Source organism: Myotis myotis, unplaced genomic scaffold, assembly GCF_014108235.1.
Source record: "Myotis myotis isolate mMyoMyo1 unplaced genomic scaffold, mMyoMyo1.p scaffold_m19_p_18, whole genome shotgun sequence".
Classification (NCBI taxonomy): Eukaryota; Metazoa; Chordata; class Mammalia; order Chiroptera; family Vespertilionidae; genus Myotis; species Myotis myotis.
The window spans coordinates 12,200,859-12,218,893 of record NW_023416322.1 but is presented as its reverse complement, the minus strand read 5'-3'; the positions used below and the strand labels follow the sequence as shown (position 1 = coordinate 12,218,893).

The 18,035-nt window shown below is 41.5% G+C and overlaps 1 long non-coding RNA gene across 1 annotated transcript in view; it reads left to right on the top strand.

The window, feature by feature from the left end:
• The window catches only part of LOC118673630, a 246,725-nt gene extending 232,664 nt beyond the window's left edge, over positions 1-14,061 (top strand). The window contains exon 4 of the long non-coding RNA XR_004973426.1: positions 13,656-14,061. This is a non-coding gene — a long non-coding RNA (uncharacterized LOC118673630). The remainder of the gene's footprint in view (positions 1-13,655) is intronic.
• Positions 14,062-18,035: the final 3,974 nt, after the last annotated feature.

Below are 18,035 nucleotides of genomic sequence, written 5' to 3'. Positions count from 1 at the left end.
GAGTCCTTCTTTATAACTGGCTTACACTTTTCCTGCTGCAATTCAGCTTACTTCCCTCTGATCACACAGAACCTGATGCTTTTAACTAATCTACATCTTCTACAATGATTATGCCCATGTACATCACCTCTTTCCATTTTCCTCTTACACAAAGCGTCATTGCACATCAACACAAAAATAATTCAGTGCAATACTCCAGGGAGAGAAGCATTTCCCACTTTTACCTAAACTTTTCTCCCCTCAAACAGGCATTGGAGAACTCCCCCACCTTTTCAGGCTCTATGCTTTAAAGGTGAAAATGAGAAATTGCTCATTGAGAAAGACAGTATGTGAAGCACATTCATATTCAAAGCACTATTCTGTTGGACAGGTTAGTTCTTCTGGGGTTCAGCTCACTTTCACCTCAACATACACCGCAAGCTGTAGCCAAGATGGCCAACTTATTGCTATTCTGCATCACAGCAAAGGGATTTTCAAAGAAAGGTGCCTTTGAGGGATTCAAGGTGAAAGTCACTGTCAGAGCTGGCTGTTTGCAGAGAAGGAATTCACTAGGGGATATTAGAAGGGCTCGGGGCTTTAAGTCCTTGATATGGCTAAGCTTCCCATCTCAGAGAAACAGGTTGGCCTGCTAATTATCTGTCATGTCACCCTGGCTCTCCATAGAAACAGATCATTTCCTCCTCTGGCTTTTTCAAATCCATTTATAGTTGTGAAAGAAAACCCTTTCTACCTGTCTTTCAGGGATTCTAGGAACAAGAGTAGAGGTAGTGGCCACTGACACAATTTTCTTCAAGGACTTTTGAGTATGTTAATATCTTTTCAGGAAGGCAAATGCTCTAACTCAGTCATCATAATATCTTTAAGTGAATATATGCTGTTTTACGGTTTCCAGCTAGCTGGGTGGAGAGGGATGACAATAGTGCTAAGGGAAAACGGACTCAAGGGGATTGATCCAGGGGGTAAGTGTTGCACATAGGATTTGGACAGTCTGGCCCAAGGGGCACCAAAATAAAATATTCTAGTCATTTAGATTCTATTATGTGCAAACAACTTGAATTATTTCACATGGTGTAGAAGTTCTAAGAGAGAAACCATAGTCAAAGAAAATGCAGGGGAGATCACCCAGGGAGGCCTGGCTTCTAGGGTGCCCCAAAAGACTGGTCAAACCACCACAGTCTAGAGACTACCCCTAAACTCTACAGGTTCAGAGACTCAATTTTGTCAGTTTTCTAGGGTTCATCAGGGTGACTGATACTCACCATCAATAATAATATCAGCATGTTCATTGCACTTGGGCCTATTATTGTGAGTCCTTCGCAATGTTAAGGAATGGCGGAGTTCAGTGCCAAGGAGAGAGTGGGCCATTTCTATTTATGCTGTAGCTTCGATGTCAGCCCCATGCATACTCTAAATACATTTTGCTAGATGGCAAATGACTGCTCAATGACGGAGTGATTGGCTGGCTGGTTTGGTAAATGAGGTGGATAGTAGATGAGTGGAGATATAAACAGAGAGAATAGAGAAAGAACAAGTAGAAGGAAGAAAACAATATTCCTAGCTGACATTTAATAGTCAGCTAGGTGCCCAGCACTGTGCTAAGAACTTTTACGTGCTTTAATCACTAAACCCTAACAACAACTCCAGGAAGATGGAAAGGTTGTATTTTCCATTTTATACACAAGGAAACAGAGGTTTAGGAGAAAGTGACCTATGCAAGCACACCTAAAAAGTAAGTGGTAGAGTCAGAATTGATTCAGAAGAGACCAAGGCATGAAATAATTTTTATTAGGGCACAATGAGAAGTAGAACGAAGCTGACACTACACTAGCATTCTCTGGCCAACATAGTCTCTCCCTCTAGACAAGCTACAGGAGAAGACAACTGTCATTAGAAGAGTTCTTGAGGTTACCCTCAGAATGAGGAAGCATCTATGTGGTTTAAATGGTTAATAGTGTCAAGTGTCTCCATACATGTCCATCACAGGGTATACCTGCCAGGTGGATCAAATCCTCCATTAGCGCTTCAGAGCACCTTCTCCCTTGGACAGCACTCAGATGGATGACTCTGCTTCTCTACGTTCTGTGCTTTCATTGCTCATCTTTTAAATTGACTCTATCCTGGAAATCAGAGACCCTTTAAGAACATTTTATTTATTTATTTTTTTATTGCTTAAAGTATTACAAAGGGTATTACATATGTGTCCATTTTATCCCCCCACCCTAGACAGTCCCCTAGCCTCCCCTATCCCCCAATGTCTTATGTCCACTGGTTATGCTTATATGCATGCATACAAGTCCTTTAGTTGATCTCTTACCCCCCTACCTCCTGCCCCCCAACCCTCCCCGGCCCTACTTTGACATACTTGGTGTGGAATGTGTTGTTATCAACATCCTCTTATTTCCCGTCTTATTCAGTTCCCGGGGTGCAACCCTGTCATCTGAAGTTTTAAGGGAGTAGGTGGTGGGACAGAAGGAGGGAAGTGACTTGCTCAGCTGGATGGGCTGTCTCCTGACCCCAGCACGGTGCTTTCCCACTGTATTACACCCTCTAATTCAGTGAGTTAATATCATTTCACAGAATCTTATATCCATCAAATTAAAGTGGTTTTTAATGAGAAAAGTCATGGCTTTTTACATGCTCCTTGAGTTCAGTGGGACATGGGACTTCTCGGCTCTAACGGCTTTATGCCTGCTTTCTCTGATCTTCCCCAGCCAGCGACCCACCCCCAGCCTGTAGGCTCCTGGCACTGGTCTGCGGAGCCCGAGTGGGTCTTGTCTTTTGACTTAAGTACTTAGGAAATCCAATTATAGATTATATAAATGATTCCTCCTGTGAAATTAGCAGACACCATGTGGACACATCTCTTAAATCCACATACCCTTCTAACAGGCCTATTTTGACAACAGAATGTCAAGATTGCTAGGTGTTCTGAATACCTGTCAATCCCACAGTTAATCCTAAACTCTTTCTAATGTAGCAAGGCTGTTCCACACATCCTTCTTAACCTTGCAGGACTTTGAAGGCCAATTAATGTCACCAGAAGTTCTTGGAGTGTCTTCTGAGATTTTTACCCTCAGTAAGGAAACTAGATGGAACTATGACTACCATAGTGGGAAACTGGTATGTCACTTTCTGTAAAAACAGAGAGTTATTTATAAGGACTTTTCCCCTTTAGGGAGGACTAGAGGCCATTTGTTCCATAACAGGTATTAACAGAAGAAGCCATTCTCCTCCTGTGCCCTTCTCCACCTCCCTACACACATACACACACACACACACACACACACACACACACACACACACAAATATACACATATACATGCATAGATACTATACTCACATACACACACGCACTACACACATGTACTACACACACACACACACATATACATGCATAGATACTATACTCACATACACACATGCACTACACATACGTACTACACACACACACACCCTTCAGTGAAAAGCCTGAAAACTAACCAATGCTGGCCTTGCACAGCTAAATAGACTTGCTATCGTTTTTTCCTTATATTTTTTCTATATCTGGGTAATGTGTCCTGTAAATTCTCCAAGCATTTCATTATCTGCTGTGAAGAGCGGCTACAGCAGTGGTTCTCAACCTTGGCTGCACATTAGAATCACCTGGGAATCTTTTTAAAATCCTGATTTCTGGGCCTCATCTTCCAGAAATTCTGTTTCTTTGTTATGGGGTGGGGTCACAATATTAGTAACAAAGAAACAGAATTTCTGGAGGGTGAGGCCCAAAAATCAGGATTTTAAAAAGATTTCCAGGTGATTCTAAGTGAAGCCAAGGTTGAGAACCACTGGCCTAGTGGAATCTGGCTATAAAATAAAGACTCGGCTTGTAGTCCGTGGAGCTGTTGCTAGTTCTCCATCAGAAAGGACAGCATTCCACCCAGCCCCAGCTTTCTTCTTTTGTCTGTCTTTTCTCAATCCTTCACCGCCCTCTCAGGCTCATCGAACCTGGCTGAGCCGGCGAGGCACATAAGGCGCCCTGGGGCTGAGTATGCCATGGCCGTCCCGGCTCGCCCAATCTGCTTATTTTCTGTTTGATCTGCCCCCTTCCCTGGCTAGCAATTTCACTGGCACAGCTCAAAATTACTTTTATTAGTTTCTTTTAACTCATTTAAAACACTTCTCCTTCCTTAATCCCTTCATGGTAGACTTAGCTTTCTCTTGAACTAATCTCTGTGGTAGCAAATTAAGGTCAATATATATTAAATATGTCACCAATCAGAGCTTATAATGAGAATTCTTCCATTTATTAGTTTCATTTTAAATTAAGTGGAATGATCTGTGGGAGGGACTCAGAGCACTGAAGATCATGGCCTAAATTCTCCCAGCCAAGAACAGGGTGGGCGTCATTGTGCTGAGATGGTGCACCTTCAGACAATTCTCAATTACCATAGTGTCAGTAAGTGGCCTTACTGTGACTAAACACTTCTCAAACTGTCTGTGGGTTCTGGATAGGTCTGCTACTAACATTTGCAAAGTCCCAGGGCAAAATTACCAAATGGGGATTCATATGTCATATGTCTATATATTTAAATGTTCTAAATGAAACTAAAAAAACGGTAAAATAAAATATGTTCTAAATGTCTACATGGACAATTATATCTAAGTAGTAATCTGAAGACCAGGTTTACATTTAGAATTCTTAGACTCCTCAGAGTTCTGTTCTTGGACATGGTAGCATGGGGCATGGGAAGGCCTGGCTCCCAGCCTGTGCTCCTCCCTCCTTTTCTTCCATTCTTGGCTTTGACTTGCATCACGTGAACATTCATGTGAACATCCTAGTCTACACATCTAAGCTCTGTCCAATCTTCATCACCTAACCTCTTCTACCCCTTAAGTTGAGGGGTGAGTAAACAGAAGACCTGAGGAAGAGGCTTACATAGGCTCTGAAAGTGAACTCCAGCCAAAACCGGTTTGGCTCAGTGGATAGAGCGTCGGCTTGTGGACTGAAAGGTCCCAGGTTCGATTCCGGTCAAGGACACGTACCTGGGTTGCAGGCACATCCCCAGTAGGAGATGTGCAGGAGGCAGCTGATTGATGTTTCTCTCTCATCGACGTTTCTAACTCTCTATCTCTCTCCCTTCCTCTCTGTAAAAAAATCAATAAAATATATAAAAAAAAGAAAGAAAAAAAAAAAGAAAAGAAAGTGAACTCCAAGCTGACTGGGTAGGGAACTGGGCGGGGGGGGGGGGGGGGGATGGGGAGAGGGGGTTGGCATGGGCTAGGTACTCTAAGTATTATCTACATAGATGTGGCTGAGGGCACACACTCTGGGTTAACATGCCCTCTCGGACCCATGGACTTCTTAATCATTGGTGTGTGGAGCAATTGAAAGAGTGGGACAAAAGGAGATCCTCTAAGTCTAAAGTGTGGGGCTCCAGATAGAGGCCCCTCTTGTGGCATCAGATGGTAGCTTTGGTTTTAGAAACACAGTGGAATTTGGAGTAGTTAATATGAGAAAAATCAGAGCTGACACCAAATTCTTACTTTCAGGATATTTCCATCTTGTTTTTATTAGGTAGTTTCCATAATGATAAGCAATGATCACTTTTTATTAAATTAATAAGTATTGTAGTACACTCTCAAGAATTCTCAAAAATGATTCAGGCTACCCTAGCTGGTTTGGCTCAGTGGATAGAGCGGCGACCTGCGGACTAAAGGGTCCCAGGTTTGATTCAGGAAGGGGGCACATGTTTGGGTTGTGGGCTTGACCCCCCACCCCACCCCAGGTGGAGGGTGTGCAGGAGGCAGCCAATTAATGATTCTCTCTCATCATGGATATTTCTATCTCTCTCCCTTCCTCTCTGAAATCAATGAAAAAAATATATTTCAAAAGAAAAAAGAAAAAAAGAATATGGTTCCTTAAATGTTAAAAAATATATAATAATAAAAGCATAATATGCTAATTAGACTGGCCGTCCTTCTGGATGTCCTTCCATACGACCTTCTGGATGAAGTAGGGGTTTCGAGGGAAGCCCTGGTCCCAGGTGCCAGAGGGAAGCCTGTGCTGGCAGCCAATTTTTGCACAAATTTCATGCATCGGGCCTTTAGTAAAAAAATAAAAAAATGATTCAGGCTGCTGCTGTTTTAGCTGGATGAAACAATCCACCAAGTCTGTAGCAGCTACTCCTCTCCTGTCTCCATTCAACCCAGCCCACATCACTAACAACATATGCACGTGCACACACAAGCACATACCAGGTGTCAGGGGCACATTTTAACCTAAATTGAGCCTTGCAAGTATAACTCATATAGGAGGCTTTTCTGAGCTAGAAGTGCCCTGAGAATTGCTTATGTCCACCCGTCTTCCTTTGTAGAGGGTAAGAGCTAAGGTCAAGAGAAGGGAAGTGACATGCTGTATTCTGTTTGCTGATCCTCATTGCTTCATAGCTCACTGTGGTTGTGAAAATAGGAATATTAAGGCCACTGATATGGTCAGTTCTGAGTAAGAGATATTATTCAGGTGTCCCTTGACCAGTGGCCAATTGTCCTAATTAATCCACTAAGAAATCAATTCTTATTCTCCCACCCCCCCCCCCCGTTTTATAAAACTTCTCCCTACTCTTGGAGCAGGTTAACTAACCAGAAGGACTCTAGAAGAAGGAGATTGGCTAGTGTGTTTCTAAGAACTGAACCATTCTTACCCCCCAATGATGGTAAATATATATTTTTAAAGAATCATAGAGGTAAACTTTATGTACAATAAAATTCACAATTTAAGGGTACAATTTGATGAGACTTGACATGTTTACAGTCATAACTACTATCATAATCATGACATAGTCCATTTTCATACCCCAAATTTCTCTCCTCCGTTTTACAGTCAATACTTGCCTTCCCCCTGAATCCATTAAGTGATCAGCTCTTAGCCGCTATTGTTGACTTTTCTAGAATTTTGTATAACTGGAATCACATAGTAGATAGACTTTTGTGCCTACTTTCTTTCACTCTGAGATTCATCTATGTGGTTGCATATAACAGTCCATTTCTTAAATTGTTGAGTAGTATTTAATTATATGGATACACCACATTTTGTTTATTCATTTACCTGTTGACAGATGTTTGTTTGTTTCCAGTATTTTACTAAGAAAAGATAAAGAATAAAAAAGAGCATCCCCTGGCATTTGAAAGCTGGCCTGGGACTCGCAGCTTGGTCATGTTATTCTCCAATAGGACGCAAACAACCTCACAAAATAAAAATCTCAGGCAAGGTTACTATTCTGAGACTACGGTAAAAAAAAGCAAAACAGGTCCCTTCATAATTGTGTCTAAGTACAGACAAAACAAAGTGATTTGCTTTCCACAAAAACTAAACATGTGGCTAAAATGGACTACTACTTCTTTATTCATTATAACCCATCTGCCCTCCCTATAGATTTAGTATTCAGATATCCAATCCTGGAATTGCCTTCACTTTCTGACAGCCATAATCTAGAATCAACCCCTACTTCCTTAGGCTACCCCCCCCCCCCATATCACCCAACCAGAGAACAAGTCCTATAACAACTTCTTCAAGTTTACTAATCTTTTATTCTGCTATTAATTCCACCAACTGTCTTTTTCATTTTGGATGTTATATTTCTCATCTTCAGAAGTTCTCTTGAATTAAAAAAATTACCATTTGTTTATTATGTCCAAATTGTCTATTACCTTTTTGAATATATGAAGCATATTTATGATAGTTATTTAATACCTTTATCCAATAATTTTATCACTTATCAATTCTGGGTCTGTTGTAATTAATTGAGTTTTTTCCCTCTGGGCTATGGTTCATATGTGCCTATTTCTTTTTCTATTTTTAATTGAATGCAGACATTGTGAATTTTATTTTGGGGGTGTTGAATTTTATTATATTACTTAAAGGTATATTTCAAGGTGGAAACCCTACAGAGTGCTTAGATCTCATGACAGGTGAAGCTGGAATGTCCCCAGTTACACAATATAACCATGTGGCATAAATATGAACTACACTTAGCTAAAACATTTTTAATGCTTCCATCCTATTTGTCTCTGTCTTTTCCCTCTCTCTAGTATTGCCCTTCCCCTTTCTCCCTTGTAAGTCACACTGGAGTTGGACAACTGCAGGCAGAGCAGAACCTCTATTGTTGAATGAAGTACCATGTGTCATCTCCTTAGCATCCTACCTCCTGGCAGCTGAGTGCCCCATTCCTCATTGGCTTCACATGGCTGTGCGAATCTAATCAATAATATTAAGATCAGGTTTCATTTCTACAACTCTTAGAAGTAAAAATAGACTAGGTCTAAACATTATCTTTGTTAAAAACCACCAGAAATCAAATCTTATAAAAACATTTATAACAACTATGCCCCGAATTTTGCAGTGAGAAATAGTTCTCTCTTTTGACCAAAGCCTTGGAGAGTGTTAGTCAACCTAACTGATGAAATAGGTGCAAATTTGAATCCTTCTTCCTAGAACATGTTTTTTTTTTTTCCTTTTCCATACACCCCTCCTTTAGGCTATCAACTGAGCAGTGAGCACTCGCTCTTGTTTGCAACTGCATAAGAAAGTGGTGCTTGTGGAGCTGAGCTGGCAAATGCAGTGAGGCCCCGGAATGTTTATGACTTCTCAGAAAATAGTAGCCTTTTCTTCCTCACTTGAGGTGAACTGACCACAGGCCGATGCCGGCTTGGCCCTCATTTTGCAGCTGCTTGCCTTTGGGATGTCTTGCTCACTAGTTATTTTAGCAGTGTTTCAGCAGGCTGTGCAGCCAAGCAGAAATACCACACTCGTTGTGAAAACCCAAGGTCAGCACAATCTCTTCCCAGGAAAATTGTAACCTTTTGTGATAAGATTGGGATGTCTGAGTCAGAGAAGGGAAAAGAAAGGGGAAAAAATAGTTTCTGGGGTCCCCTAAGCCCTTATTTCTTTTCAGAGCACCAGATCACAAGTTCATTTGTCACAAAAGGGCAGAGTCCCATCTCTGGGGGTGGCTGGGAAAAGTCAGGGTGTTTGCAAGCCACAGTGCCAAAGACATTTACATCTAAGGAACATGCTTTTGGGTTCCCTGACATCTCACTCTTGCCTCTGTGACTTTGCATTCATCTTCTGTTTCGAATGACTTGCCTTCTCTCCACCTTGAAAAATTCAACTCTTCAAAAAGCAGTAACTGAATTGCTGATTTCACATGTACCTTCCCCCCCACCATTTCTAGTTGAACATCTTCTTTGCTCTTACAGCCTCCAGTGTTTGCCTTCAACCTAGAGAGAATGTAGGATTGTATCAAAGCTTTCCATTTACGTGTCTGTGTTTTCCATTGCTCCATGAGAACAAGGGACATATTTTATGTATCACTGTCTGGAGGGCTCAGGGTTTAGTTTAAAAGCTTTCATCAAAGACTCTGGACTCAACCTATTCTGTCCTCTACTATGTTCATGGACTTTATTTCCTTTTCTTCAAAATGAAGAATAATGCCTTGAAGGTTAATATAATTTTGATATATCTATCTATCTATGGATATTCCTTAACTTGTTATAGGAGCTTATTATTTCTAAAGAAACTGTTTCATTGATTTATGAGAGGAAGTGAGAGGGACAAAGAGATATAATATCAATGATGAGAGAGGATCATTGATTGGCTGCCTCCTGCATGCCCCACAATGGGGATTGAGCTATAACCCAGGCATGTGCCCTTGACCTGGAATTGAACTGTGACCTCCTGGTTCATAGGTTGATGCTCAACCACTGACTCACGCTGGCCAGCAAAAGCTTATTTTTTATTGAATGAGTGTTTGCTAAACATCTTTGAAGAAGAAAAGGTGTCGCAATAGCTACACGGGTTGAGGGGAGATGTAGACATAGAGCAGCCAGTCTTTTGGTGACATGAGTATAGGAGGTGGGGTGGGATGTTATGGACTGACCCTCCATGTTTATCTGGGAGGTCTTTCATGGTGCAGGCAGGCTGGCAGCTACCTTCCTGTTGGCTTCAGTCTTCTCCACTGCTGTCTCCAGCCTCACACTCCCCATTGCATGGTCCTGAGTCATCGCCTAGAATTGCTAGGTTTGGGGACAGACCTGGTTTCAGAATAAGTTCTCAGGAGAAAGAACCTTTCTCTCTTTGCTTAGATCTAATGTTTAGTCATATTACCCAGACCCTGCCCTTTTCCTAGAGAACCTTAGTTCTAATGGATTTCCATTTGTACAGAAACTTGTTCTTCATGTAGGCCTACTTCATGTCTCACCCACGTGAAGGTAAAAAACAACTCTGAAGACTTATGTCCATGAGTACACCTGAGAAAGTATCAGTTTTATGGCAAGATTTCTAGGTGCAAAATGAAGTAGTAGCTCTCAACATTAAGCTTCTTTAAGTATACATCGAATAAGCATTCCTTGAAAATTTCTGACATGCTAGCACACATTTTTTTTCGTATGCACTGTTTCTTTTCATCTTCACAACAGTGTGGAGTAGGTATTGTTATTGCCATTTTATAGAAACAGAGTCCCAGAGGTAAAGGACTCACCCAAAAGTACACAGGAAGTAAGTGGAGGAGCTAGGATTTGAACCCAAGCCTGTCTGACTGTCAAGTTCAACTTCTCCCTCTTAACTTCAGCTGCTTCCCAGTTTCAAAATATACTTTGCCCCAAAGAATTACAATCCTCAATTTTATGAATTTGGGGAGGCATGGACTCACTTGTGAACTGACAGAAGGCATGCTCCTTCCTCCTAGGAAGAATGTAGGCATGAATCAAATGTTGTATCTAATTTGTAGGATTAACAGAACCCCAAATCCCATCCATGAGACTCAGGTTAAGAATCTCTGATCTGGTGCAAATCATCAGTGCACTTAGGAGGAAGCCAACACCAGGAGAGAGGGAAAGGAAGTATTAGTCAGTCACCTGGGGCTAGAACCCAGGTCTTTCAAATCTTAGTCAAGTTTCATTTTATTATTTGATGGGGTCTCTCACACTCAACTGGACACTGAGGAAAAAAAAAAAACATACTCAGGAAAAGAATGAATGTCAAGGTGAGGGAAGACAATTGCTTTAATTATATAAACCCCAATTTCTAGGCCCAAATTACTGCTGGCTGTGAAGGCACTGACATCCAGTATGGAAGCAGAGCATGCTGGTGATTGTAACCCTTTCAGGTGTTTATTAACTCAGGAAGCCTTGAATTTTCAAGGCACTTCCCCTACTTCAGAGCAGCTTATACAGAGAGGATCTGTGACATCAATATTCTTGTCTTGCCTCACGCCCTATAGATCAATGACTAGCTCTTACCTGATAGCGTCCACTGACATATTTCCCTGGGATCGAAGGAGGAAGAGAAGAAATTGCAGGTAGGATTTGCAGCTGGCTGGCATATTGTGTTTTTATTGAAAGGCTTTGCTGTCCCCACATGGCCGGGATCCCCCAAATCCTGGCAGCCAACAGTCTTAGCATGCATGGGAGGGGGTCCTAGGAGGGCCCTGCCAGTAGCTTCCACTGTTTCACATTAGTTGGTTACTTACTGAATTAGAATATCTTTAAGGGCTCTGACTCTTACACTGGCAATTCTGTATTTTTATGAGAGAATAAGCAGAGGAAATCATGGCATATGTAAATGCAGATCCATATACAGACTTGCCTGGGATACTGCTTAGGGTAGATGACATATACTGTTATGTTCAGAATTCATAAAAGGGGAAAAAATGCATAAAGGGAGACTAGGAGTTTGATTAATTGCACAAAAGCACCTTTCAGGTAAAATAAACTCTTATAAATTCTTATTGAGTATGCATCTGTGACCGTGTTAGGTCATGGAGATGTAAGACGAATGAATCAAGGCATTCAATGGAATATTATTCAGTCACGAGAAAGAAGGACATCCTGACATTTGTGACAATGTGGATGACCTTGAGGATGTTATGCTGAGATAGGTCATACAGATAAAGACAGGTATTGTATGATATCGCATATGTTGAATCTAAAAAAGGACACATTTGTAAAATGAGAAGATAAAATTGTGGTTACCAGAAGATGGGGTAAGACAGTTGTTTAAAGGTTCAAACTTGCTAGGAGTAATAAATACTAGAGATTTAATGAACCAGACAGTGAACATAGACACAAAAATTGTAGATATCAACTTGCCAGGAGACTGGGAGTCAATAATTCCAACCACTAAAAAGAAAAGAAAATTAAATAAAGTGATAGAGGTCCTAGTTATCACTATAATGGCAATCATATTATAATATACAAATGCATCAAATTAACATTTTACATCTTAATGTAAAATGATCATTGATGTTATATGGTCAAATATATTTCAATTTAAAAAAAGAAGCATTCATCTATCCATCCATCCACTTTTTCAGGGAAAAAAGTTTATTCTAGGGTTTCTACAGAAGCACACAATAAGTAAATGTAAATCAAATTAAATGATTAGCTAGGACACCCTACCTAAGAAATGTCCATTAAGCTGCATTTTGAAATGTAGTGAGGATACTGGATAAATTGGAGAATGAGGCAGGATGACTGGGGCATTTATTTAATGCAGAGGGTGTATGATGCATGTACCCTGGCCTGGATGCATTAACATGGTGGGTTCAGTTCACTGTTGTTGGACTAAAGGATATGTGCGATAGAGGAGTGGGGGGAGGGAGGGAAGAGGCTGGAGAGTTATTCAGGGACCAGATCACAAAGAGTTTTATGTGCTAAGCTAAGGAGTTTGAACTTTATCTTGAAAACTAAGGGGAACTATTGAAAGGTTTTAATAGGGGTGAGTGGAAGGGTCAGGTTTCACTTTAGACAGATTTACTCTGTCTTCAGGGAGGGGAATGTGTTGGAAAGCGACCAGACTCCAGGCTGAGAGATGGGTTAGGAGGCTACTGCTGCAATCCAGATGGTATCTAGAATAAAGCAGTGGCAGCTGTTAAAGAGAGGCGGGCATATATATTTAAAACAATATTTAAGAGGTAGGCTGTAAAATACTTGAACTATTAGTAGGTAGAGATGAAAGAGAAGGAGGAATCATGGGTTCAGCTCTGGGCAGTTATTTGTATGGTGGTGCTATTCACCAAAATAATCAATATGATCATGGTAGAACGTTAACTAAGGCAAAGTAATGAATGGTGTTTAGGTGTAGTTGGATGAATGTTTATGTGGAGATACCAAAAATTGAAAAGTTACAGGATAAGGGGAGCAAAATATCTCAACTGTAAGACTCTCATCTGAGAACAAAGACGGAAGGGCCCTTTGCTTGTTAATGAGCTAGGAGGTAACTATGGGGGATGAGGAGGGAAAGTGGAGGCAGTGCTGCTACAGGCCTCTAAGAAGCTGCCGAGGGCCTGCATCCCGGACACCCCTCCGGTCCCAGGACACCTGGAGAAAAAGGGGGAAAGAATCTGCTATTTCGAGAAAATTTTCAGGACTTTTTGTGAGGCAACGAAGGATAGATTTCTGACAGCCAACTAACCTGGTCTGGCTCCACTGGGCTGCCCACCAGAGCATCGTATCGGATTATGCAGGCGCGCACGTGTGTGTGTGTGTGTGTGTGTGTGTGTGTGTGTGTGTGTGTACATATAAGAGCTGCTACAACTAATCTCTTATTTATAAAATTGATCCATTTAAAAAAATGCTGTGTGTTCTGACATGCCATTTTTTTTTTTTTTTTTTGGCAACAGATTCTGAGAGAAAACAACAGGAAACAATTACAGAACAATACAATGCAGCATGTAACCCGGAATGAGACTGTGAGTTACGGACGATGTGAATCACAGAAATCCACTGGAAAGGCTTGGGCACTGTGGGCTGGAAGATCAGAGTGGACAAACATGTCAAAGCTGGAAGAGCCCTGGAAATCATGTAGTTCAAACTTTTTGCTGTTTTTCCAAACGGAACTCCATTTTACAAATGAGGAGACTGAGGCTCAGAAAGGTGAAGTCACTTAGCTGGGGTCACAGGGTGAATGAGTGACAGAACTATAATGAAATACGTAAAAAATGGCAGAAGCAGCCAAGAGGTGGTTGAGCAAAGTCAAGAATGATGTAGTAATAGCAGTAATCATTATTATAAAAAATGTTCACTGAGCCCTAGCCGGTTTGACTCATTGGATAGAGCATTGGCCTGTGGACTAAAAGGTCCTGGGTTCAATTCCAGTCAAGGACACATGCCAGGTTGTGGGTTCAATCCCCAGTAGGGGGTGTACAGGAAGCAGCCGATTTGATCAATGATTCTCTCTCATCATTGATGTTTCTATCTCTCTCTCCCTCCCCCTTCCTCTCTGAAATCAATAAAAATATATGAAAAAAATAAATAAAAATGTCCACTGACAGAGTCCTTACTTGGCACCATAACTATAGTAATAATTATATGTGCATTATTCTCTTTTTTAATACATGGGGCAGTTCTGTGAGGTGGGTTGTAAATTGTAATGAGCTTCTGTTTATTTTTAAGTTGGTCATTCAGAATTGAATCCCCTTCTTTTGAAGAGTCTGTTGTTTTTGGAGGTGGACCGTGACCTTCACTGTAGAAGCTGGAAATAGCAGGTGAAGAACAGAGAGAAATATTCCCAAAGATGGTGGGCTCTGGAACCAGATAATGAGGTTTAATGCCAGTTCTGCACGTACAGGCATAACTCAGATATCTCGGGGTTGGTTCCAGATCAACACAAAAAAGCAACAAGTATGGCCACAAAACAAGTTGCAATCTTTTTACTAGTAAAGGGTTTTATCTTCAATTTGTAAAGCACAAAACACCTGTGAAGTGCAATAACACTAAGCTCAATAAAATGAAGTGTGCTTGTACTAGCTAAGTAACTCTCCTCTACTGCACCTCATTTTCCTCACCGGTGAAATGGAGATGACGTACAGACTTGTGTGTGAAGATTTAGTGAATCAGTATATGGAAATAGAGACAAGTGCCTGGCATATAGCAACCATTATCATAGTTCCTTTTCCAGCCTCCCTTGTAGGTAGGGCATAGGCCCATGACCTACATTCCACCAATCAGACAGGTTCACTTCACAGCTGACAAGGAAAAGCAGAAGTTACCCCCCAATAAACCCTTTTTATTTATTTATTTATTTATTTATTTATTTATTTATTTCTGATTTTGTGGGTTTTCCCCTCAAATTTTAAAATTAAATTAAAATTTTCCATTACCTTGTATCCCTCCACCCACCCCCTCCACCATACTTTATGATTTATTTCTCTCTATTTTTTCCTCTCTCTTTTTTTTTTTGCAAAACCCCTTTTTAGATAGTATTAAGCAGAAGCAACAGCAGCAACTATATTTCTAGAGACATCAGAGGCAGCAGTGGATTTTACTGGTGCTTCCTGCAAACTCCCCAGTATCCTCTAACAAGTTTCTCTTCTCCTTAAATTATCATTTGGTGTCAGTTTCTTCCATCTAAGAATGCTGACTCATGAACGAAGCTTTATTACTTTGGGGCTCTTAGCATGAAGAAATTTGTTCATGGTCAAGTAGCTAGTATTTAGTGAAACCAGGATGCTTAGCCAGGTTTTTCTCATTCCAGATCTTTGCTCTTCAGCATGGTACTGTTCTGCCTCAGAGACTCACGGATTCCTGAAGGTGAGGAAGTCATGTAGTCCGCCCTTCAGTGCAGGAGTCCCCCCTACAATGTCCTAACTGCTGGCCATCTAGCCTCTGAACCCTCGCCTGATAGGGAAATCAATACCCTTCAATTTTGTCAATGTTAAGACATCTTTTTGGTTGCCATTTTTAAAAAAATATATTTTATTGATTTTTTACAGAGAGGAAGGGAGAGGGATAGAGAGTCAGAAACATCAATGAGAGAGAAACATCGATCAGCTGCCTCCCGCACACTCCCCACTGGGGACGTGCCTGCAACCAAGGTACATGCCCCGACCAGAATCAAACCCGGGACCCTTGAGTCCACAGGCCGACGCTCCATCCACTGAGCCAAACTGGTCAGGGCTTGGTTGCCATTCTGGAAGAGATCAGCACCCTCGATGTCCTTGACCCTTTTCATATGTACTTCTGTGCCCCTCCCCCATACATGCATGCAAAATGTGTACTAGTATATGCACACAGACGTGCACACAGATGCATACTTACTTGATCTATCTAAGCTCTGTTGCATCCCCCAAACACCTGTGTTTATCAAACTCACTGCTACACCATTAACTGTTTTTTAATAGAAACCCAAGCCCTCTCTCTATTCTGATCAAGGAGAAGAAAAATACAAAATCCTCTTTTTAACGAAAAATAAGATTTAGAGTTTTAAAAATGGATAGTAATCAGGAAAGTAAAATAAAACCAGATGTCATAAACAAGTATAGAGGTATTTTACAGAATATTGACGTCCTAACATAATTGTTATACAGGCTGTTCGGCCAGGGAATAGTGGCATGTTTTTTCAGTGTGTAAACACCAGTTTCTTTTTTCCCATCCCTCCTCTCTAGGATGGATGCTAAATTGCAATGCTCAGCTTTCTGGCCTGTGGTAGATTTCAGTGACTGAAACTTTGGGTTATAATGGGATCCTCATTTTCCCTCCCTAAACCTTTGTCTAGGGCTAATTGCCCTGACTAGCCCCCAAGACCCTCCTCTTTGGCCTGGCAGGGTGGGGTTCGAAGTTTGGGGGTTACCTACTGCACACTCTGAGACTGCCCTCCCTCAGGGCTTCCTCTCTCCCATCTACCGGGAAGAGGGTCCCATCCTGTCCTATTTTACAAATGCCTCCCAGGGCAAGCAAACCTCTTACACTGACTTTAGAGAATGGCATTCCTCTTTCTAGAGGTCTCTGTGGCTTTAGTTTATTAGCTTTGATTTTGCCCAGTGGTTCTCAACCTTCTGGCCCTTTAAATGCAGTTCCTCATGTTGTGACCCAACCATAAAATTATTTTCGTTGTTACTTCATAACTGTAATGTTGCTACTGTTATGAATCGTAATGAAAATATCTGATATGCAGGTTGAGAACCGCTGATTTTGCCCCTTAAGGTTTATTTTGCCAAAGCATAGCCATCATTATTATGAAGGTTGGTTCTATCACCTGAACTAATATGCTGATCTAGAGTCTTAAAGATTTGGTGGCCACATCTTCCAAACACAAAATTGGAATACGTGGTCTGACAAGGTGATAGGATATTTGGAATTGGACTGACTTAGAAAATTCAGGACATGCGGCTGTCATATATAATGGCCAATGGCCTAGCTAACATGCAGTATTTTCCCCGAAGCCGTCTGCATCATAACAGCTTCATCTGATGGCCCCAGAGATTCTGTCTCTTCCTGTTTTGGGTCACCCGTTAGCAAATCCCCCTTTCCTCTGGAAGGGACCAACACTGCTTGATTTGCAGCAAAGGGACAACTGACAAGCTGTGTGCCCAGCTCCGCCCACTTCTACAGGTCAGTTTGGCTGTACACAGGAGGGGGGTATACCCCAGAACGCCTTGTGCCAGCCTAGCCACATTGAAACTCAGACTGTGATAAACTGGCAGTCTCTCTCCCGGCCCCTTTGCATGAGCTAACGTTTATGGGGTAGGGAATGGAGACTCTATTTGGGGAATAAAAGAGAAGAATTTTGCCCCTGGGGAAAGACAGGAGTGAATGAGAACAAAAGGTGGGTGCAAGTTCACTATTTAAGACTTGAGATGAGGAGCTGGAACTGATATTCCAGACAGAGAGAGCTACAGGACCAGTTTTCTGAGGAAGCTTTGTGAAATTCTGCACGTGAGCTTTGTTGCATAGAATCGAGGTGCTAAAGGAGAAGACGGAATTTAGGAGAGGGGCTATCTTTTAATTTTTGGAGTTCCGGCACCTTTAGGATTTATGGCTTGGGAAGTGGCAGAAAAGAGTTCGTACTATGGAGTGGATGTGACCCCTAAATTCATAAGTTGAAGCTGTAATCTCCCTGTGACTGTAATGGAGATAGGTCTTTAAGGAGGTGATTAAGGCTAACTGAGATCACAAGGGTGTAGCCCTGATCTGATAGACCTGGTGTCCTCATAGAAGAGGAAGCAATACCAGGGAACATGCTCTCTTCCTCTCCCTCCACCATGTGAAGATAGCAAGAAGGT